The sequence below is a fragment of the Chroicocephalus ridibundus genome, chromosome 1 (assembly GCF_963924245.1).
Source record: "Chroicocephalus ridibundus chromosome 1, bChrRid1.1, whole genome shotgun sequence".
In the NCBI taxonomy this organism is placed as follows: domain Eukaryota; kingdom Metazoa; phylum Chordata; class Aves; order Charadriiformes; family Laridae; genus Chroicocephalus; species Chroicocephalus ridibundus.
Window position 1 is genome coordinate 84952515 of NC_086284.1, and position 23520 is coordinate 84976034.

The window sequence follows — 23520 nt, forward strand, 5'->3', positions numbered from 1 at the left end:
GACAACTCTGGCAGAACATTACTAGTCTTTTCTGTGTTCCCTGCCTGTGTTGTGTTAACACTTTCACTCAGTGGAGCAGTATGGAAATCAACCAAGAAAAGGATATTTTCATGCTTTCCAGTTTCAACAATGAGACTCCCAATCAATTTGTTTTGATCTAAAAAAGTCCCAAATGATTATGGTGAATAACAGAAAACCTCTCCCAAGAATTAGTTTCATCTATTGGCAAATTATTTAAAGAGGAAGAAGAAGGTTTTTTGTCACTTAGTATTTGGCAAACATTTTCCACCTTGACTTACATGGATCTGATCTCTCTTTTGAGGATTAAGACACTGTAGGAATAAGTCGGTGTGTTATTGCATTTCATATTCATTATGTAATAAATTTCATCCGTGTGCATCCTCAACAGAGATTGAATTTTAAATGTCAAACGGATCCACCAAGGGCACAAGGAACTGGAATAGTCATTCAAAATACTTTTGGAATGTATTAATGCAAAAATATATGAATGCAGTAAAAAAAATCATTGAAGTGCTTCTACAATGATGATTCTCTTGAGAGATCTGTTCCCAAAGTAGGTGAAGGGGTCCCGCATTTGATAGTCATCTGGGCTGGATTTTACTGTTTTTTCTTGAAAGCATCAGTTTGCAAGCCCTTGTGTGTGAATTTTCTCTTTGTAGCCAGATGGGAAGAATTTCCCTGCCCTTCTCAGAACTCACTGATCCTGGAATGTAATGCCTGTGGGTTGGAGTATCTGTCAGCCCCCCTAGGTCAGTATAAATGCTACTTTACTAAGCATAAATCTCAGCACCTTTAAGCAGGAAAGTGTCTGTCTGGAGAGCCGGGGACTATTACTAAGAGGTCATCTGTCAAAACCTCTCTCTTACAAAACCTTTGACATCACTGATACTCTGCAAAATGCTTTTGTTTTGCAGATGGGAGAAGCATACCAAAAATGTAGACTTGATTGTCATGGAAAATTAACAGAAAAAAGCAGATACGTTTCTTTTTCATAATGTATAGACCAATGTGTATCATTTTCTCAAACAGCAACAAAACTGGTTTAGCACATCCACACCAGCAGGGAGTTTGACTAGGAAAGTTTAATAACATTACGGTATCAGCAAGACATAAACCATATTTAGTGTAGCAGAGACCTTCAGTCAAAAGAAAAGAAAATAGAACACTTTTTTCAAAGTGCAATAACCAGTAACATGGTTACTAGGTCTCATCTTATATGAAGGCAGAGCCATCTCCATGAAGAGGCCGGCAATCCTCAAATGCTTTTAAGCAGCTGGTGACATAGACCTGTTCGGGCATTCAGCAAAAGACATGGCCTTGGTACATTCTGCCCTCATTGTGAATCGATAGGTGTGCTGCAGAATGGAGGTCTGCACTGGAGAGTTCAGAACTTTGCATCTGGAATTTAGCAAGGCTAAAAACCAGAGTTCCCCTAGAAGTCAATGAAGCAAAATTCATTACATTCCTTCGTCTCTGTCTAAACAGCACTTACCCTGTTTATATCCAAAGCTGTGCTGACTCTCAGAGACACAGTTTATCTTATGCAGTGTATGAGGACTTTGGAGAAGCAGATTTGTGATGTTTTGTCCCAGATAGAAAAAAATATGCCCATTTCTTTCATTAATGGGCATAATTCATTACATCTCCATCACATGAAAGCAAGCTTTGGGTGATATTAATCTTTCAAGTGTAATGAAACTACATTTCAAACAATGTTGGTGTTACCTGTGGTATGGATTCATAATTTATTGTCTTTTCCAACGCAAGACCTATTAGGCATCAGATTGGGTGCCAGGATAAATACAAACAGAAGTAGTAAGGCTCAACAGCTATGAATTCTAGAATACAAGAGGATTTTCCATGTCAGAAAGCAGGAATGAATTCTTCAGAAAGAAGAAAATTATTTTGTCAGACATTATTCCTTTAAAACCTTAATTAAAGCAGTTAATCTACCCAGCATTCAGACAGAGTTGTGAAAACCTTAGCTAAACAGAGACCACTGGTATGGGAAATTTTATTTGATGAAATAAAAGGTCTACTTTTTTTTTTTTTTTTCTTTCCTTAAAAGTGAGATATCTTTAGCCATTTTCTTTAGTAAGAAGAATGTTGGCTGGGGCTTTGAGTAATCTGGTCTAGTGGGAGGTGTCCCTGCCCATGGCAGGGTGGTTGGAACTAAATGATCTTTAAGGTCCCTTCCGACACAAACCATTCTGTGATTCTATGATTCTATGACTCTATGATTCTATGAATGTATAAACATGTACCTCCACAGTGTATGTGGGAACTCAGGGTGCATAAAACTGTGCAAATCAGCTTTTCTCACAAAAGTCAGATATTGAAAAACTCATCTCTTTGGTGAGTATGTGTAATATAATGTAATGGCGTTAATACTGAAGTTACTCTCTTCCAAAATGTAGAGTGGTGTTTTCCTTTCAAAGGGAAACTCTCCAGCCTTCTTTCAATCACCAGTTCCATTAGATATTCCTCTGTTCAGATATTCCTCTGACCCATGTGGCCCAGTAAGAAACATACACAGAGATAAGGAAAAATTATTTTCTCTAGATCTGTGGGCCATTGCCTTATATATCTAGATGTTAGTATAGATTTTCTAGGTTCGTGGAGGGAGTTCGTGGGGTTTCTGTGTTTCTGCTTGAAATTATCATTGTAAGAGAGGAACTAATGGTGCTCCATTGGTAGAAGTCAGTGAGCACTCAGCAGCTCTGTAAATAACTACCTATTACCTTTGGCTTTTTTTTTTAAGCCCCCATACCACTCTGCTAGCAGCTTTAACTGTGTTAAAACCAGGAAAATTCTGTGCTGGACTGATGCTGCAGAAGCCTTCCCATCCTTCTGAATGCCAGGTGTATTCTCAAACCTTTGCACATATAAATTAGCCTTAGCAATATCATAAGATCTTTTTGCAACTTTTATCAGCTCTACTGTCAAACAGCCATGGAGCCGCTGACCCTATCTAGGAAACTGGTGCAAAAACGATGCTCATGAGCCCCTGAAAAGGGTGGTGTGAGGACCCTGACTGTCAGCAGGGACTCCATCCATTCCTATGAAAAGTCAGTGGGAAAACCAGACTACTACTGTAGAAAGTTAGAAAAAACAGGTCTTTAAATTAGTGCACACTTTTAAATGTCGGTAACGTTTTGAGCTGGTACTCTGGAAAACTGGCCGCCCTATAGTGTCTTTACTTGTGGTAAGGTGTCAGTCCTGGTACGTGACAGCAGCAGCTGAGCTGTGCTTAGGGGTGGTTTCTGGGCTAGTTTTGTTCGCACCTTGGAAACAGAGACAGAAGTTGTCACCTGACAGCTATTATATTTTTCAAAAATCTCCTGTAAAGAAAGAGGCTCCACGCTGACGGTGCAGGTTCGTACCATGGACGGCCTATATTTTCTGGTCAGGAGGTTTAGTGTCGAGCAGTTTGAACCGTAGTGTGCCTTTGCATTTTCATCAATGGAAAAGAAGTGGTCTTCACCCTTGTGTTGTCCTAGACTTCGAGCTGTCAGAAGCTGGAGCAGTCTCTGCAAGATTTCTACGTACATGGTTCAGCCCATGGATAAATGCTCTGCAGCAGCCAGAACAGTTACTAAAAAGAACAGAAAAGGGCTAAATTTCTGCTCCTTGTCATGCAGAATACAATCTGGCTTTGCTGATTTAGTGCCTTTTAGAAGTGTTGACTATTGAGTCTTTAGTGAGCACTGAATTAGGCTCCCTGCTTCATTTGCTGTAATTTTGCTCCTCTTTCTTGTAACCCAATGTTGTGGGGACTTAAGGATTTTAGGAATGTTACTTGTTCAGGCACCTCCAGTCTAAACTCACCTCACCACCAAATAGCTGTACCCAGATCCATTGAGAGGCATTGTTGTTTAACAGCGGAGGTATAAACAAGGTGGGAGTGATAAAGGTATCTTTGACAAACTGGACAGTTTGAGTGGGATTTACTCATAGAGAGTGTCACCTCTCATCCTCCTATCTTCTTGTGTTTTCTCAGGGGGTGCGCTCTGCACTCACCTAAGTAGACTCAGTTTGGTTCCAAAGGGGAATCAGAAAGGTTTTGCATTTTACACAGAGCCTAATTCTTGATACCTGGAAGAATTTCTAAATATCTCAAACATCACTGAAAGGAAAAGGAGCGATCTGAATTTGTCTTCTGTCAGAACGTCAGAGAATAAGGGAGAGACTGAGTGTCTACATTTTCCTACCTCTGACTCCCTGATCTCTTGAAAAGGTTAGTGATATGACCTGAAGCATCACCTTAGAAAGAAGGCATAGTTGGAGATTAAAATCAGGATATTGTTATGATTAAACTGACAACAGCAAGAAATCTAAAAAGACTCTGAGAAAACAATTCTGAAGATTAATTGGTAAAAAGACAGTGTTATTTCAGAAGCTTCCAAAAAAAACAACCCTCCAGAAGATGTTGAAAATAGAAACATATGAGTTTTGAGATTAACATTTCCAGCTGAGTGAATAGCTAAGGAGAAGAAGTTTCAAAGTTGTTGCCTGAAAGGTTTTCAGTTATTTGTGAAGGTTAAAAAAGGAATTGAGATTCTGTGTAAGACTACGGGCTCTGCTGCTCAGAAAGCCTCTTTGTAATGAGACTTCTGAATACTTTGTTTGCAATGCTGAGGAAATTATCTTCAGCATGAAAGCAGGACATTCAGGATCCTTGTGAACCGGTGAACAAGACTGAATTAGTGAATTGATTGGGAGGAAGAAACACCTTAGTTTCAGGGCCCATTTTTTTCCAGATTTATAACTATTCAGAACTTGAAAAACCTTTTATTTTCCCTTGAGCAGGATGTAAAAATGTTGTGAAAGAGGTTGTTGTTTCACTCCCAAACTGGGCATGCAGCAGCTGAAATGACCTTATAAATTGTGCTATGTCATACCACCACTTCAAAGAGATACACCAATACTTTTGTGCGTGTCAAGTATTAGGACAGGTTGCAATCAAGACCTAATGTTCTCACACTGGTACTTCTGAATCTGCATGTGTCTAGGTGGCCAGTGAGATCACCGCTGTCACATGAAAAACAGATCATTAAGCATGATAAAGATTTATACGGGATTTATTCTTCCACCTCTGCTCACACTATGTCATACTTTTCTAGGTGCGTGTTTTACTGAATCCCCTGTAACTTGTAAGAAATCTGAAATCCCTTTTGTCAGTTGACTTGTATGAAGAGCTTGTGGGATATAATATTATTCAATAGGAGTAAGTGTGGCAGAATCTGTTCCTTGTTTTGAGGACACTGTGTCCCTTTTCTTCTTCTTTTTTTTTTTTCTTCCTTTTGGAAAACTCAATAGAATAACCAGGAAAATTACCGAGTCTGATAATGATCAGCCTGGTGAGTGACTGAGACATCAGATCACTAATTAGATCTCCTTACACTTGTTTATGTTTTGTTCCTGTGCTCACAGTTCTGCAAAGTGTTTGATATATACTGTAGAATGGAAGAATGAAATGGTGTATAGTGGCTATGATTACCATTATGGGTAATTAAATAACACTCTGAGACCTGTAGCAGTAATTATCTCTTCAAAAGCCACCTTTTCCTGATAATTAAGGGCCCATTGGAGTCAGTGTCATTACTCTTACTGATTTCTATAAGAACAAAGCAGGCCCCTTGTTTTCTCCTCTATTAACTGGAGGCTACCTTTCCCACCCTGTCCCAGCTGCACGAAGATGCAGAAGTGTGTGAAGAATACTGAAGAGAAAAAATAAGGCTAAGAAACTGGTTGTGGTGCCTTAATTCAAAGCAAATAAGCCAATTACTCTGGCAGAGTGGACTAAGGACAACCCTATTTTGTAACACAGGAAGAAGTATCCTACAAAATTTACAGCTTGACTAGCAGAAGTGTAACTCAGCTCCACTTTCTTTCATCCATGTGCTGCATACAGGATTCCCGTGGCTTTTCACTGGTATTTGAGGTGTGAGGAAGGAGATAAAATGCCTTCTTAGCGATTCCTGCCAATGCAGTATTTTTCTGTGCAGAGACCTTTTTTCAATGTTTTATCTTTCCTTTGTTTGTTATAACTTTGATAGATTCATAGTTGTTTTTTTTTTTAAATTAGTTTTCATGGACAGTTGTAAGAGTGTCCAACTACGTCCTGGTTGGATAAGAAGAAATGTATCAAGATACTCATCCAGAGTATAGTTATATCGTATGGTGAATACTTCATAATACTCTAACAAAAGCTGGGCTTATTCTTCCTCATTCTTGTGCCTTACTTGGGTGCTGCTTTAGTTTCTCCTTTTCGAGCTTCTCAGAGCAGTCAGCAGATCATTGCTTAAATAGCAACCCTTGAGGTCTGACGCATTGAGCCATCATCAACAGCTGCCATCAAAACTTGCTTTTTCCTTGCAGTGGGCAGCTTGGTCTTTCAGTCGATCCCACAGTCTCTCTGACCCAGAGCCTCCCTCCTATGCAGCAGTGTTCTTATTCTAGTAAGGAGATCCTTCACCTCACGCTGCTGTCCCGCTTCCTAAGCTTGCTACCCTCCTGGTCTCATTCACATTGCACCCTCACTCCTATTCAGCTCTTGATTGCCTCTGCTGCTTCCATAGCTTGTGCTGAGGTGCTGCTGCCATGTGGAAAAAAAAAGACATGCCTTGTAGCTGTCTCTCCCCCTGTCCCTGGCTGGCACAGTGCAGTTACAAGGTGCAATTGAGGCTGCAAAGATGATTGTCCAGGGATGTGTGGGTGCCCGATGCCATGTCAGAAGGTGTGGCATGAAATGTCTGACCCTGACTGCCCTTTTCCACCAACTCTAATATCCAGAGGTTTCCAGCAGCAGAGGGGTGACAGCTGAGCTTCCTCTCCTTTTCATAGAATCATAGAATGATAGAATGTGTTGGGTTGGAAGGGACATTTAAAGGCCATCTAGTCCAACCCCCCTGCAGTAAGCAGGAACATCTTTAACTAGATCAGGTTGCTCAGAGCTTCATCCAGCCTGGCCTTGAATGTCTCCAGGGATGGGGTCTCCACCACCTCTCTGGGCAACCTGTTCCAGTGTCTCACCACCCTCATTGTAAAGAACTTCTTTCTAATGTCTAATCTAAACCCACCCTGCTCTAGTTTAAAACCATTGACCCTCGTCCTATCGCTACATGCCCTTGCAAACAGCCCCTCCACAGCTTTCCTGTAGGCCCCCTTCAGGTACTGGAAGGACGCTATAAGGTCCCCCCGGAGCCTTCTCTTCTCCAGGCTGAACAACCCCAACTCTCTCAGCCGGTCTTCATAGGAGAGGTGCTTCAGCCCTTTGATCATCTTCATGGCCCTCCTCTGGACCCTCTCCAACAGGTCTATGTCCTTTTTGTGCTGAGGGTTCCAGAGCTGGACACAGTACTCCAGGTGGGGTCTCACCAGAGCAGAGTAGAGGGGCAGAATCACCTCTCTGGATCTGCTGGCCACAGTTCTTTTGATGCAGCCCAGGATGCAATTGGCCTTCCGGGCTGCAAGCACACATTGTTGGCTCATGTCCAGCTTTTCATCCACCAGTACCCCCAAGTCCTTTTCCACAGGGCTGCTCTCTATCATGCCATCCCCCAGCCTGTATTGATAATGAGGATTGTCCTGACCCAAGTGTAGGACTTTGCACTTGGCCTTGTTGAACTTCATAAGGTTTGCTTGGGCTCACCTCTGTAGCTCATCCAGGTCCCTCTGGATGACATCCCGTCCCTCTGGCATGTCAACCGCACCACCCAGCTTGTTGTCATCGGCAAACTTGCTGAGGGTGCACTTGATCCCACTGACTAAATATTGAACAGCACCGGTTCCAGTACAGAAGTGCCTGGGGTTTCCAAGCCCTGTTCCTGCACCCGTGGGAGTGGGAGGCTGGGTTCGGCAGGGAACCACTGCAAAATTCCCGCCTATGTACCTGTTGTGGTAGTGGGAACAACAGGGGATTTAGCTGCTATAGCTGCACAAGATAAAAAGGAACAAAGCCAGAACCTCTACAGTGCCAGAAAAATGGCAAAGACATCGCTTTATTTACCGCTTTAAGCCCATGCCATCCCTGTAATTCACTTCTAGTACAATACAAATATCCTCATGGGCTTGTGAATCAACCTTGCCCTTATTATAATATGGGCATTTGTATTTATACGTGAGTGGTATAAACTGTCCTTGAATGTGGTGGCTGAAGGAATTGTGAGGTTTTCTTGCTCTTTGTAAAATCCACTTTTGTATGGAACACTTGCTGCTATTTTAATACATCTATAACCATTTGTTTTTTAGAGCATTTGCCTGCAAATTCCTTTTTAGTATTGTGCTGAATTCAGCTTGATACCAGGCAGAGCCCTTGCCATTTGGCAGGAGGAGTTAATTTTATGATTGTATATTAGACTTATGACGTGAGTAAAATTTGCTACTGCTACTGCCATAATCTCCTTCAAATCAGCAAAAGTATCTCAGATGTGCATTATGAATTGTCCTATTAATAACACCTTACTGCAGTTAAGCCCCTGCAAATCAAAAGGGTATCAATAGGAGAAAAAAGGAAGTATAAGAAATTAATATTCTTAAGTAAACTTGAGGGGTTATAAGGGTTATTATTATGAGGGTTATTATTATGAGGGTTATAAGAAGTCCTCACTAAGAAAATGGAACATACATTTGTCAAATAAATGATTTTTTTTTCTAAGTTAAGAAGCTCTTATTAAAAATAAGAAGACATACAGCAAGAGGGGTACTCCTCTTTCCCTGTGGAGAGAGTTTAGGTTTTGATTATCACTTTTTAAATCCTGTTACCATCACCATGCCAAAAAAACCAGAATCCTCCTCTGAATAGATTAATGAAAAAGCTATGACAAATGCAGTCTGGCAATGAGGGGCAGTGATTGACATACTTGTCTGCTGAACTGGTGCTGTGTCTGCTCCCAGATATGTCACTCACTTTCATTCTGTGAACACTGTTTGCTTATGAAGGGTATCAGGTGTTTAGGTTTCTCCTCCGGATGCTTGTTAGAACCACAGACTAACTTAGGATGGAAGGGACCTCTCTAGAGGTCCTGCTCAAAGCAGCGCCTACACTGAAGTCAGGTACAGGTTAAATCACATTGCTCAAGGCCTTCACCAGTCAAGCTCTGAATATCTTGAAGGAAGAGGTCTCACAGCCTTTGTGGTAGAAGGTGTTCTAGAGTTTGACTACCTTTCCTGTTACAAGAAGGTTTTTTTCCTAACATCTAATCAGAATTCCCGTTGTTGCTATGGTTGTCTCTTGTCTCACATATTTTTCACTACGCATCTGCAAGAAGACTGTGGTTCTGTCTTTTCCCTAGCCTCCCATTAGCTGGTTGAAGACAGTGATAAGATCCACCCTTAGCCTTCTCATCTTAAGACTGAGCAAAGACAGTTCTCTCAAGGTCTCCTACATGTTTCTATAGACAATAGCATAAAAAACTTGGAGTTTTGGAAAGATGGGAAAGGATTGATAGGTTGTCTCATATTAGATAGAATATATGCTTAAGAAATACTTGTTCAGGAACTATAAATGTCAATATATGTGGGCTGCAGGTTTAATTTTGCATTTGTCAAAGGTCTGAGAAAGACAGAGGGTTCTTATTTTAAGCACATTTAGCTATGTAACCCTACCTGAAATACAGATTTTCATGTCTCCTAGCGTGTCCTCATGCCTTCCAGTTGCAAAGACAAGGGAGGGTTTATAAAACACGTTAGTAGTAGTCTTCTCTCAGCAGCTTTTCACCAAATAGAAGCATCCAAATCACCTCCTCTTCTTTTTTCTTCTCAAAAATCCTTCACAGACATCTTTCTTCTGCAGAAGTGCTTGGATATGTATGCAGTGTAGTAGCTGATGTTTGCCACTGTGATAAACAGATGATTTTGCCTCCTTGACATGTGTTACAAGACTATCACTCCTCACAATCAGTGTTTTATATGGCAGTATTGCATTGCAAGCAGATATCTATTTTGATCTTCAGGCACAAGTTAGAATATTTTTAACTCTATGTATTTTAAAATATTCCACACAAGTGAATATGTATGTTTTGAATTTTTTCCCTCACAGACATCAGTCTACATATTTTAAACCTGACCTCATTTTTCTGTTTTTCATGCTTTCTGTTTCTTTCTCCCTCCATTTCATTAGTGATTGCAGTGTTTTCTATTCTAATATAACCTGTAACATGCTTTTGACTCTTTTGTCTAGTTATGGAAGATTTCAAAAAATTGAGCAGCATTTCTTGCACCCAGCTGGAATATGCCTCTGCCTTGTCCTGATCCCTACCAATAACTTGTAAATATTGCGACTCTTTGCTTATAATCATTCATTGAGTTCATTTTTCCTCTAATCTACCATTCCATGTAAAACAGACTATAATAATTTTCACCCTTGAGAACAATTATTAACCTGTATTCTTAGACAGAGAAACACTTTGAATTGTGTCACTACAGGAACCAATACAGGTAAACAATACCAGTGGAAATGAGCTCATAAAAGTACAAGGAAACATTACCAGTTAATTATGAATTAATGTTAAAGCTCTAAATTGCCTCTCCAGATTGATGCAACTATATCATACTTGAAATGTCAGTACAAAAATTAGAGACATCATCTTCAAAGAAATTGCTAATATATGCATTTTAAATTATCTTAATGTATTCAACCATTTTTCCCTTTCACCCTCCATACATTTGAGAATGTACATGTGATTTTTCAATAGTAGGAAGAATACACTTTCAACTAGAGATGCTGCGACAAAAACAACTTCATCAAAGAAGGGCCATCAAATGATCATAGCATTGCCTAGGTTGGAAGGGACCTTTCAGAACATCTAGTCCAACCATCAACCTAACTCTGACAAAAACCATCACTAAACTATACGTCTAAGAACTATGTCTACCCATCTTTTAAATACCTCCAGGGATGGTGACTCAACTGCTTCCCTGGGCAGCCTGTTCCAATGCCTAATAACCCTTTCAGTGTAAAAAAAATTTTCCTAATATCCAGTGTAAACCTCCCTTGATGCAACTTGAGGCCATTTCCTCTTGTCCTATCCACTGTTACCTGGGAGGAGAGACCGACCCCCACCTCATTACAACCTCCTTTCAGGTATCTGTAGAGAGCGATAAGGTCTCCCCTCAGCCTCCTTTTCCCCAGGCTAAACAACCCCAGTTCCCTCAGCCGTTCCTCATAAGACTTGTTTTCTAGACCCCTCACAAGCATTGTTCCCCTTCTAGGAACACGCTCCAGTACCTCAATGTCCCTCCTGTAGTGAGAGGCCCAAAACTGAACTCAATACTTGAGGTGGGGCCGAGTACAGGGGGACAAGCACTTCTCTAGTCTTGCTGGCCACAGTATTTCTGATACAAACGAGGATGCTGTTGGCCTTCTTGGCCACCTGGGCACACTGACGGTTCATATTCAGCCAGCTGTCAAACAGCACCCCCAGGTTCTTTTCCACCAGGCAGCTTTCCAGCCACTCCTCCTCAATCCTGTAGTGCTGCATGGGGTTGTTGTGACCCAAGTGCAGGACCCGGCACTTGGCCTTGTTGAACCTCATGCCATTGGCCTTGGCCCACTGATCCAGCCTGTCCAGATCCCTCTGCAATGCCTTTCTACCTCAAGCAGGTCGACACTCCCACCGAATTTGGTGTCGTCTGCAAGCTTACTGAGGGTGCTCTCAATCCCCTCTGATACCTGGCCAAAATGGAATGTCTGAATTTCTTTGTGCCCGGTTATTTCTTTTCCCCTATTTCAAGCTATCTTGCTGTTTGTTTAAAAATCCTACTAGAAGACTTTTTCTGGTAAACAGACAGGAACAGACATATGGGATTAGACATAAGATGCCTTAGGGCTAAGTCTTTACTACCTTTTGAGGTAAGCTTTAAAGCCTCTTACTGTCTCTGCTGCTCCATGTGGACTCTTTCATGCCCAGTCACAGGCACCTTGTGTACCTAAACTACCTTTGCATAAAGGCAAACTGCTAGCATGCCTCTGTGCCCTGCACCATTCACTAAATTAGAACAGGCTGTGGGATTTAAGAGGTGCAAAGTAGCTGGTACACCATCTCTTACACAGCTGGGTATCAGATGCTTCAAACGAAGGTTCATGACTACTAGTGGTGAAGAGTTTTGAAAGCAATTAGAATCACAGAAACATAGAATCATTTAGGTTGGAAGAGGCCCCTGGAGGTCATCTAATCTAATTCATTGCTCAAAGGATGTCTAATTAGTTCAGGTTGCTCAGGGACATATCCACTCAAGTCTTGAACATCTCCAAGGATGGAGATTCCACAACCTCTCTGGATGCTGGTTCTAGTATTTGACCACTCTTATGGTAAAAATGTTTTTCCTTATATGTAATTGGAATTTCCTATGTTCCGAGTTGTGCCCACTGCCTTTTTTCCTAATGCACTTCTGAGTCTGGCTCCACCTTCTCTGTATCTTCTGATCAGGTAGCTGTAGGCAGCCATACAGGTCTCCCCTGATTGTAATCTCCAGGATGAACAAAGTCAGTTGTCTCAGTCTGTCCTCCTGTGTCATGTGCTCCAGTCCCTAGTCATCTTGGGTGGCCCTTTGCTGGACCTGCTTCAGTACGTCCATGTCTTTCTTGCACTGGGAATCCAGAACTGGACATGGCACCTCAGATGTGTCTCACCAGTGCACAACAGAGGGGAATAATCATCGCCCTCGACCTGCTGGCCACAATCTTGGCTAATACATTCAAGGATGCAATTGGCCTTCTTTGCTGCTGGGCCATACTGCTGTTTCCTGTCCAGCTTGTTGCCTACTGAGACCCGCAGGTCCTTTTCTAGAGAGCTGCCTCCCAGACAATCTCCTCCCAGTCTGTATTGTTGCATGGGGTTATTCCATCCCAGATCTTGCATACATTTTTGCTGAACTTCATGAGGTTCCTGTTTGCCCATTTCTCCAGCCTGTCCTGGTCTCTCTGAGTAGCAACCCTGCCTTCTAGCATATTGGCCGTTCTTCCTGGTTTAGTGTTACCTGCAGGCTTGCCAAGAATGCAGTCTGTCCTGCTATAGGGATTGGAAAGGAAGACATTAAACAGCATGGGCTCCAGTGTCCACTCCTGAGGGATGCTGCTGGTTACTGCTGCAAGTTGGACTTTGCACCACTGATGACAACGGTTTGCTCCATTGCCTTCCCAGGGACTGAGGTGAGGCTGACCAGCCTCTAGTTAGTTATCTGGATCTTCCTGCTTGCTCTTCTTGAGGAGGGATGAAGACATGCTACAAAGATTACTGCTCTGTAGCTCCCGGTGGTTAATAATTACTCTATACCTTAAACCATAAGATCTTAAAATCCTCATAGATCTTTCATAGTGTATACAGACTTTCATTAAATAAAAAAAATCCTGTTGATTTCTTGGCTCCAAAACCAATTTGGGTCAGCAAATTGCTGGTAATACATGCAAATAGTTTAAGCTGTTCAGTTCAATAGTTGCTCCTGGATATCAGCCAGTACTGATTTTTAGACATTATGCTTCTCACTAGCACATCTTTATGAGGTCCCTACAGAATGCCTTACAATCTTCTCTGGCCTTGCCAAATGAAATAATTTTCTGGCATCTGCAAATTTGCCTGCCTCACCATTCTGATCTTCTCTGAATGATTTTATGCATATTAAAGATATGGGGTTCTACCATACATTGGTTCTATCACGTTCCTAGAGGTGTTTTAGAACACTGTTTTTTTAAAAGACTATTTTTAATTATTGTTTTCAGAAGATTAATTTATAGTGAAAAAAAACTCTGTGATCTGTAATTCCCCAGATTCCTACTACTCTTTTTAGACCTAGAACAGTTGCTGCCCTGCAGGCCTCCAATATAGCTGCTCATTTTAACCAGAGATTGCGTATTTTATGGCCTGTTAAATCCCTTCTGTCTTCAGCCCCTGCAGAGTTTTTGGATAGATACCAGCCAGTCCTAGTGAGTTGTTGTTCTATTTGTCAGTTTGTTCCAGCTTCTCTTCTTGTGCTTCTGTTCATCTTGAGTCTCTCTTCATGGCCTATCTTCACTACTTGAAATTTCTGATCCTGGATTAGTGAGTGTATAATTTTGTTGTCAAATGGCAGGAAGGGATTATTCAAAGAATTCTTTTCGTTTATTTCCATTGTTGCTCTTTTCAGTTTTTGCTCATCTTGTCTTGGGATTTACTAATTCACTCATGACTTCCTCTTTCTGTAATAGCTGGAGAATTTAATCAGGTTTGTGTAACATCTGGCAATTATTCTCCATATTCCCTCTTTGCTCTTCTTCTTTCCTGCACAGTGACAGAAATTGACTTCTCTTGGGTCAGATTTCTTTCTTCTGAATGAGGTCAACTGCACTTCAGTAGATTTTAAACTTTGCTACTTACCCAGCCAGTTTCCTTGGCTATTGGCTTATGTTTTTATTCATCATGTATTTTATTTTTTTATTCATCATATCATTTTATGCATGAGGATAAACTTTTAAGGTGTTTCCATTATGACAAGAAGAATTCAACTTTAAATAGCGTTCTGGGGAAAACCCGACTAATCATTAGCTGTCTAGAAACTATGTTGCTCACTCCAATAAAGGTGCTTCTGTTAATTAAGGATCAGTATGCACTTCATCAATGGAAACTGGAGAAGAAATATCAGAAGATAAGGAAATGAGAGATTTTCCAGCATGAGGTGTTTAAAGCAGTAACCCTGAAGTCAGCTTTAACAACTCCTACAGACAGCAAAAAATTCAACGCACTTGACAATGGCCTTTAAGGTGAAGGATGAATACTGAGGGAAAAAAAAAACCAACACCCAAACCACACACATATAAAAACAGTTTTGGGATTTCTAGGTTGCTACAGGGTACTGAAGGTGGTTATCTTGTTCAGTTTCGTAAATCTTTCGAAGTGAACTTCTTCATCCAGATGGAGAATCAGTAATGCTATTTGTATAGTAGCTCTACAGCGTAAAATATTAGATAACTTTCCTAAAGATTACTGATGGCCTTTTGTTATAATTACTCAGAAATCCACATATATTTTCCTAGCCTAGCAGATCTATTTTTCTAGCTTTGTTATTCCTGGCAACAACAGAAACCTACAAGGGTTTCTTTCTTCATAACCTATAGGTTTCTCTGCCCTACAGCAATTCTGAGTACTTAACAAGCTGGTTTATGAGCCAGATGTAGGAAGGAGATATATTTGCAACAAAATAAAATTGCCAATGGAAGTCTGAAAATTGCACAAGCTATCACTTTCTTTGTCTCCCCATTTTCATAGTAATATGATGAATCATAAATTAAGTTGCCTTTTATTCTCTTGGAAAGGCCTTTGTAGCTACAAATCCAGATGCTTATAACATGAAGACAGTTCATTCCTCCTACTAGCCTTTAGTTCAGTTTGCACTTCTGACACTGGGTCTCAGCTGAAAAATAAAGCTTGTTGGAGAAAGCCACTGACTTCTTGGACATTTCTAAGTTAGAAACAAAAATTTATCTTTTTGAATGGCTATACAGGAGTGAAAGAGCTTTTTGGTCATTTTGCTTTCAGAATTCTGAAATGCTGAAGCTTTGCAGTACTCAGCTTCATTAATTAACTGCTTTGAACATGCCCAGAACCACACTCTATGCCTTGGGAGTTTCCCTGACTGTTTTCAGGAGCTCACTGACTGTGTCTGGTAAATGCTGGTCTCTATGATGCCTGCGAGGTGCTGCTCTGCAAAGTAGCTGAAAAGCTAAATCATTTCACAGGCAGTCAGAGAGTGGCTGCTGTTCAAGAAGGATGAATGCTCCAATATTCATTATGTTGCATCCTCAACACTACTTACGTCCACAAGAGATGCCATCTGCGCTCATGAGAAAATGGAGATTGCATTTGTAACCAACCATTATACATGCTACACAAAGTGGGAATCTGGTTTGCATGCCTTCTCCCTTGGATTAACCTCTGCCCTCTGGAAAATGATATTTACTAATGTATATATATTTATTTTTTCTGAATGTAGAGAGTGTAGAAATTGAGGTACTGTGAAGAAGGGAATCCACGTAGTGGTTTTTTTTCCAAATCAAATTCAGAAATTAATTGCAAAACCGTTTTCACTGATTTTCTTGCTGATATTTCAAGAAGGATATTGTCAACAAGACTGAGTTGGCTTTGATACTTTTTGTCATTGGAAATAATGTTTCAAGAATTATATGTATGAAAAGGCAGTCTCCCTGATTTTACATTCCTAAGTGAAAAATACCTTATTTGTTTTAGATTGTAGTAGTTTAGAAACAAATACTAAAAATCACAAATTGAAAGAGAATCTTCATGGGCTGCTTTTCTTCCAAATTATTGGCTGGTGGAAATTACATATTTTTAGTATTTGTTCTAATCAAGAGGAGACTCAGGTTTCCTTCCAGGTATCCTATTTCTTCTCCTTTACTGGTGGAATCACACAGCACTCCTTCCACAGCCTCTGCAGTCTGATATGTACATCAGAAAGGAAGCAGAACAATTTCTATGACTCAGGTGAAATGACTGGGGCAGCTGAAATGAATGATGATTACTAGGATTTCCATTGTGAAGTCAGGTGAGCAGAAAATACTACAGCAGCAAGAATCCTTCAAACTAATGTAAGCACTTGAACTGTAACTTTTAAAGGCCCTTATTTGGTTCTTCTAATTGTGTGACCATTGCCTTAATACCATTTTTTTCCATTTAATGGCCTACGTCTCTGAAAAGCTAAAAGGTACCTATGCTCAATATATTAGCGTGTCTTAAATGCCTAATTCAGTACCATGTTTCAGCACAACAGCATGGTGTTCTCATGCGATGTAAATTCACTGGAGACCTGGAGCAACTGCTTTGTAGTGGAAGAAGACCAGCTGGATGTGATTTTTGTGGAAAGAGGAAGAGACGTGCAGAGCTGAACCTACCTATGAGAACAGAAACGCAGATGTATCCATCTACAAGTGTTGGTTGAATAAACATCTGATTCTCCAATGAATCTTTCCAGACTCTAAAGTCTCTTCAGCAGACATATTCTATTAGTTTAATAATTTATACATTGTTTTTATATCCCAATAATGTATTTCAAAGCAGTTTGGCTTTGTGTATATGACTCAGAAAGGGCTATACACACCGCATTTTCAGGTACAAAATGTAGGTTCTTGTGTCATTCCTAATGGGGACAATCAGAAAAGTAGAGCAGTAGTTTAATGTAATACTTAATGTTGCCCAGCTTTAGTTTTGAAAAGGAATTTCTCAAAATTCCTGTTAAAAAGAACTATTTCTATTTTAATTTTTAAATTTTGTTATTTGCCGTAGGTAAGGTCAAGATCTCTCCCCTCCAAACATATTGTCCCCATCTCATTTAATTTCAGGCACCTCTATCATAAGCATGCTCCAATGGCTTGTCTTCTGAGTGCCCAAAATTAGCCTGCCAGTTCACACTATCATCCATCTTGTAAGATGCTGCAGCCATGCCTCTTAAGAAATAGGATATCCAATCTCAGCTTGTGCAGTCTGTCAGGAGGAATTCCCCAGGCACTCATATACTTCTTGTAAATTGATTCTTTTATTGATTCGTTATTCCCTGAATGTGAAGCATTTCCTGCATAGTGTAAAAAGCAGAGACTCCAAAGCCTCTTAGAAGCTAGATGGAATTTCCTGCCATATAACCTGTTTATTCATTTACCCCAACTAGGTCCTAAATATAAAATTTAAAACTTTCATAAAAATGATTATTAGGAGTTTCTCTGATGATCTTTATATGATGTGCAGAGTTTGAGAGCATCACATGAACTAGAAATGTTTCTGTTGTTTTACCAATGTCGTACATCTTTACATCTTTTTAGTCCTGATTTGAATTTAGAAGTTGCAGTAGCTTTCACAATAAGAAGTTTACTGAGGACACCATTTCAAGATCGGATTTACTTGAACTCCCATTACTTCGAATCCTGATTACCTATTACATGAAAGTCTACCAAGTTAGAAGAGACCACTGCAATATTTTCTCTACAAACTTGTCCAAGAGAAAAATCAAGCCCTTAATTTCATGCTTTTCAGACATCTTCAGTAATCCTGATGCTTTCTGGAGATATGACATGGATAACAAAAAAGAAATCTGAAATATAAAATATCTCAGCAATGATGCTTTTGAATCATGTTTTGCACATCTGACCCTTAGCCTGCCTTGTCTTTGCAGTGACGTAACTTAAGTAATACTTAATATAAACCTTGTCTAGGTTTATATTGAATTCTAACATCAACAAAACTTGAAAGAGAAAAAAAGAGCAACTCTTCAGAAAAACAGGAGTAAATCACTACGGGCCAGACAGGCGTTGCTTGCTGAAACTCCTTTTCAGAGAAATTGATGCTAGCCAAAGGGAAGCTGACATAGTTGCTAGTTATTTGCTTTTTCAACACAATGGATGAACTTGGACATACAGAAATGAAGACAAAAGCACTGATAAATCCGCACTGAGCCATTCTACCCATTCAGATTCTGAGTGTCTTCCTATTTAGTGGAAATCATCACAGAGAAAGTGCTATTAAAAATCAGGCCAAAATTAATGCTGATAAATACGTGATCAGAGAAAGACCGAGTCCCCAGACAAAAGATTAATAATGGCTGAATGGCCTTAACATATTTCCTTTGATTCATGGGAGCATGGTTATAGCAGAGGGAAATGCCATTGCTTTCAGATGAAACAAATGGCTCTGTATTGACTATTGAAAGCAACAGATGTTCTGCAAACCAGTACTTCCACAAAGGGACGGTCTTGGAACTATTTTGTAAACAACCTAGCTTAAATTTTAATACATGCACTTTGAGGATGGCTGTGTGACAGAAGCTTGTACAGATGGGTCTGGGAGGCTGTGCAATGCAAAGGGCATCTAACTGAATTTGGAAAGCCTCAAGCAGCCTGATTTGTTGTTTGGAAAAGAAAGTCTGAGTGCACTTGCCTATGCTTATGTATTTTCTCTGTGTGTCCGTCTTCCTCTGTATATACATATGAGAAAATGAGATTTTTTTTCTCCAAAAAATGTTTGAAAACCATTACTATTGATCAGTATAGATACACACATAGCATTTTCTGAAGCTGTTTTTTCCCATTTGATTTTTTTCTTTCATTAAGTGATGAGCTTATGAATGGATCTTTAATGGCTGAAAAGCAGCTGGAAAACTCTAGTGATATTGTGAAGCCATTAAATTGGTGTCCTCAGGGTCTGTCCCTCAGGTGTAATTCCCTCAGGGTGCAGCTTACAAAGGTACATCAGACCACCATGAGGTCCTTACCAACTGCACATGTACCTGTTGGCGCGGGTCCAGAGGAGGGCCACAAAGATGATGAGAGGGCTGGAGCACCTCTCCTATGAAGACAGGCTGAGGGAGCTGGAGTTGCTCAGCATGGAGAAGAGAAGGCTCCGGGGAGACCTTCTAGCGGCCTTCCAGTATTTAAAGAGGGACCTAGAAGAAAGATGGGGAGGGACTCTTTATCAGGGAGTGCAGTGATAGGATGAGGGGTAACAGTTTTAAACTGAAGAACAGTAGATTTAGATTAGATATTAGGAAGAATTTCTTTACTGTGAGGGTGGTGAGGCACTGGAACAGGTTGCCCAGGGAGGTTGTGGATGCCCCATCCCTGGAAGTGTTCAAGGCCAGGCTGGATGAGGCTTTGAGCAACCTGGTCTAGTGGGAGGTGTCCCTGCCCATGGCAGGGGGGTTGGAACTAGATGATCTTTAAGGTCCCTTCCAACCTAAACCACGCTGTGATTCTAAGAAAATACCCCTTTCCAAAAAATATCCCAGTGAAAAAAAGAATAAACCTCTGAAAAGGCAACTCTGTACTTTGTTGTTTGTTTTTTTTTTTTTTTCTCCCAGATTTTCTTTTGGCTTTTCATTTGTAAGGTATATCCTTTGAAGTCAGTGACCTTCTGATTTGCTTATTTCAGCAGTTAACATCCTGGACAGTCACATTTCCAGGCAGCACCCTGGTCTTCTGGTATATGTATGGATCAAAGGTCAAGATTTAGCAGGGCTCTTATACATGTGCATTAAACAGGATAGTCTGTTAATTAGGACCATACACAAGTAAGTATAGTTATCAGGTCTTGAAGTTGGAGTTAATCCTTTGTTATTGAAATGGACATAAGACACACTTTTAATCTCACTGAATAAGTGGGCTTTAAGAATATAGTTAAGTGCCTTTCCAGTTCTTCCCAGAGCTGGAGCCTTCGAGAATTAATATTGCTGACTTAGGAGCCCAGGAAAAAGCAAAGGCTTATGTATCTGTCACTTGTGATGTAGGTAGATGAAAAATACCAGGTTGTTTTGGAAAGATCCCAGTCAAAGGAGTAACTATTAAATCTCTCTTAGTAAAAGTAATATGTATGAAAAATGGATTACTGCCTATTTTGAATGATTTTAAAAGGAAGCTATGTTGAAATGAACCTGGTTATGCTCTGACATAATACTGACTGAATGCCAGTGAGGTAATGGAAAGGCAAAAACCCCAGAAAGTTAGCCTAACCCCAAAAATCTACATTACAATGCACATTTTCAATTTCCAGAGACTGAGCTATATTTGCAAGGATCAAGGAAGGTATTTGTTCTGGCCCTTCGGTAGCACATGCAATAGTGTCGTATCGCCTCCAGGGACAGCTCTAACAATTGCTGTGCTAGAGCCTTTCTCCTTCAAAGACAGTAATTTGCATTGGATTCAGATAAGGTTGCAGACTGAATGCAAATATGATCATAATTAATACAAGGAAGGGACAGGCATAATACTGCGCTATTATGGTTATACTGTAAAATCCATTACGTTTATAGGAAGCTCCTGACAGAAATTACTTGCCTTCTTAAATAGCACTAATGACAAAAAGGAGGACAAGAAGTCATTGGTAAACTGCCCCCACCCCAATGTCCTTGCAATATATTAGCCTGAAATAGCACATTGATGACGTATAAATCTATGGAATTACAATGGGGAAACATGAAGGGTACGAAAGCATGCATTTCCAAGGGCATTTCCATTATGCAACCCACTACTGCGAGTCAATAGACTTAATACATTATGTCACTCTCTGATAATTAAAAGGGGAGGGTTACTGAGGATTTTTGACTTTATTGATCTGTTAAGGAATCAATGGGAAATTAGCATATTAAAAGTTCTGAGACCCAAAATTACCTGTCTTACATTAGAGTTTCCCAATAACCAGAGCAAAGTTCCAGTTTTCTTTGACAGGAGCAGTGGCCCCTCTCCCAGCTGCTGTTGAAGTCAGTGGCAAAATTCCTGCAGATACTGGAGTGAACATTCATGGGATGACATCGAGGTTGATGTCATTACCTAACTGTCTCTCCTCTCCTAAGGACAAATGATACTAATTCGGGGCCAGGAATCTTGGCACTTATCCAGAAGATGCTGCCAGCCACTGCCCTAAATCTTGCCCAGTGTCCGTGAGAAGAGACTACCATAACCTCCGTCCCTGGAGACATTCAAGGCCAGGCTTGATGAGGCTCTGAGCAACCTGATCTAGTTAAAGATATCCCTGCTTACTGAAGGGGGGTTGGACTAGGTGACCTTTGAAGGTCCCTTCCAACCCAACACATTCTATAAAAAAAACCCCAAACAAACAAGAAAAAAACACCCGCCCGAGTGTCTATCCTGCTGACTCCCAGTACCACGATGCCTTGTAGCACCTGTTTGCATTAACCTTACCTGGCCTAATGATACTTGTTGGATCTGATCGGTGCTCATTTGTCCACGTGAGCCCAATACTTAATTCTGTTGGCAAGAAACTTGGACCAGGACAGATCCATGGCCACTTAAGGAAGGCCCTGCTGTCTTCAGAGTTGCTTTTGATGGCCTGGTCTGCCTTAGTGACTTCTGCACCGTGCATGGGCCTGAGGTCCTGGAATAAGCATAAGTGCTCTTGATTTGGCTGTGGTTGCAGCCAACCCCGTGTACAACATGAAGAACGAACAGATTGTGGAGGCACTGCTATCAGCTGAATGGCAGGCCGTGGTGGCAGACTGACGTAGGCTTTTGGCATGAGCCACAGGACAGAGATGTATGAGTAAGAAATTAATCGCTGGCCCTAGCAGATGCCATGCGCTTTATTAATAACAGCTAATATTAGTAACACTATAGTGATATTAATGTAACAAGTCTAGTTTTGAATATATTTCTTCAATTTTAAAATGAAATTAATTTTAGTTTAAAATAAAATACTACAGAAGCTGCTGAGCTTTTATGCAACTAATTTAAGGCATTCTGTAAGAACAACGGCTCACAACTGCAGCCTCAAGAGCACATTTGATTTAATGCTTTCTAAGTATTATTTGCTTTCCCTCTGGCAGATATAATTAGTGGCTCCCTAATCCCCTCAGACTCTGTTTTGCCTTAATTTACCATTAAAATAATGGATTGATTATTTTTTAGCTGTGTCACATATCTATAATTCTGATCAAGAACATACTGCATGGGATGAGCCTGCACTAGTAAGTGAATGCTGGGGCTGACTGTTATTTCTGCCTCTGGGGGGGGGGTTTGTGGCAGAAGGCTCATCCTGGCACATCTTGATGTTTTGGGCAGTATCCCAGTGGAATTTAACTGGACTAGTTGCATAACTGAAGTGGACACCGTTTGGTCCAGTCAGATCCATGTGCGCATTCAACATGAAGTATAAAGATTCACCATTTCAGTGCGTGCCTGAGCTTAAAATTTCTGGGAACTGAGACAATGAACTCTCCAGCCTCTTCTGTGTTTTTCAACAGCTTGTATTCACAACTCTGCCAGTCCTGAGTAAGGGAACATCTCTGAATACCATCAACTGCTTACACATAATTTGTTTTCCTAGCCCTTCTCTTTGGACTGGCCTTTACAGAAATTTTTATTTATTTTTTTATTTTTATTTTTTTAAAAATCTCCTTTTACCAGAGACTCTGGTAAAAAGACAGGTAAGTGCCTGTCAACAGGAATAAAAGAACCTAGCTGTTCCCTGACACACAAAACATCAGCTTTCTGAGTGTTTTATTAGTGGTGCTCACAAGTGAATGAAGAGCAATCAAACCAGACTGGCAATCTAAAACTCACAGAATGGCGATCCACCGCTATGTAGGAGTGAGCTATGCAAAATGCAAGCTGAAAAACAGAGGGCCAATGCTACTGCTACATACAAGAGCTAATTTTAAAAAGCCCCAAATCATCCCCTTTCAGAAACAGTGACATTGTCTTGTTGGTATGATGGTACCTAGTCTTTTTCTTTGAAGTCACAGTTAGAATTATATTGTAACTTTTCTCTGCTGTGGCTGCAGTTAATTTTCAATTCAGCATTTTATTTTACCATGTTACATTTTACCAAATCAAATAAAGTAATACTTACTGATAGTGCTGTATCCCGCTCCATTCCATATTGCATTTCAAGTTCAAGGTGGGTTGATGGTATTGTGGCAAAAGCCTCTATTGTAGAGTGCCTTCTGGTAGACCATCAGCCATCATGGAAAGCATTTGAAAATGAGATTTCTGAACAAGGGACTGCATGTATG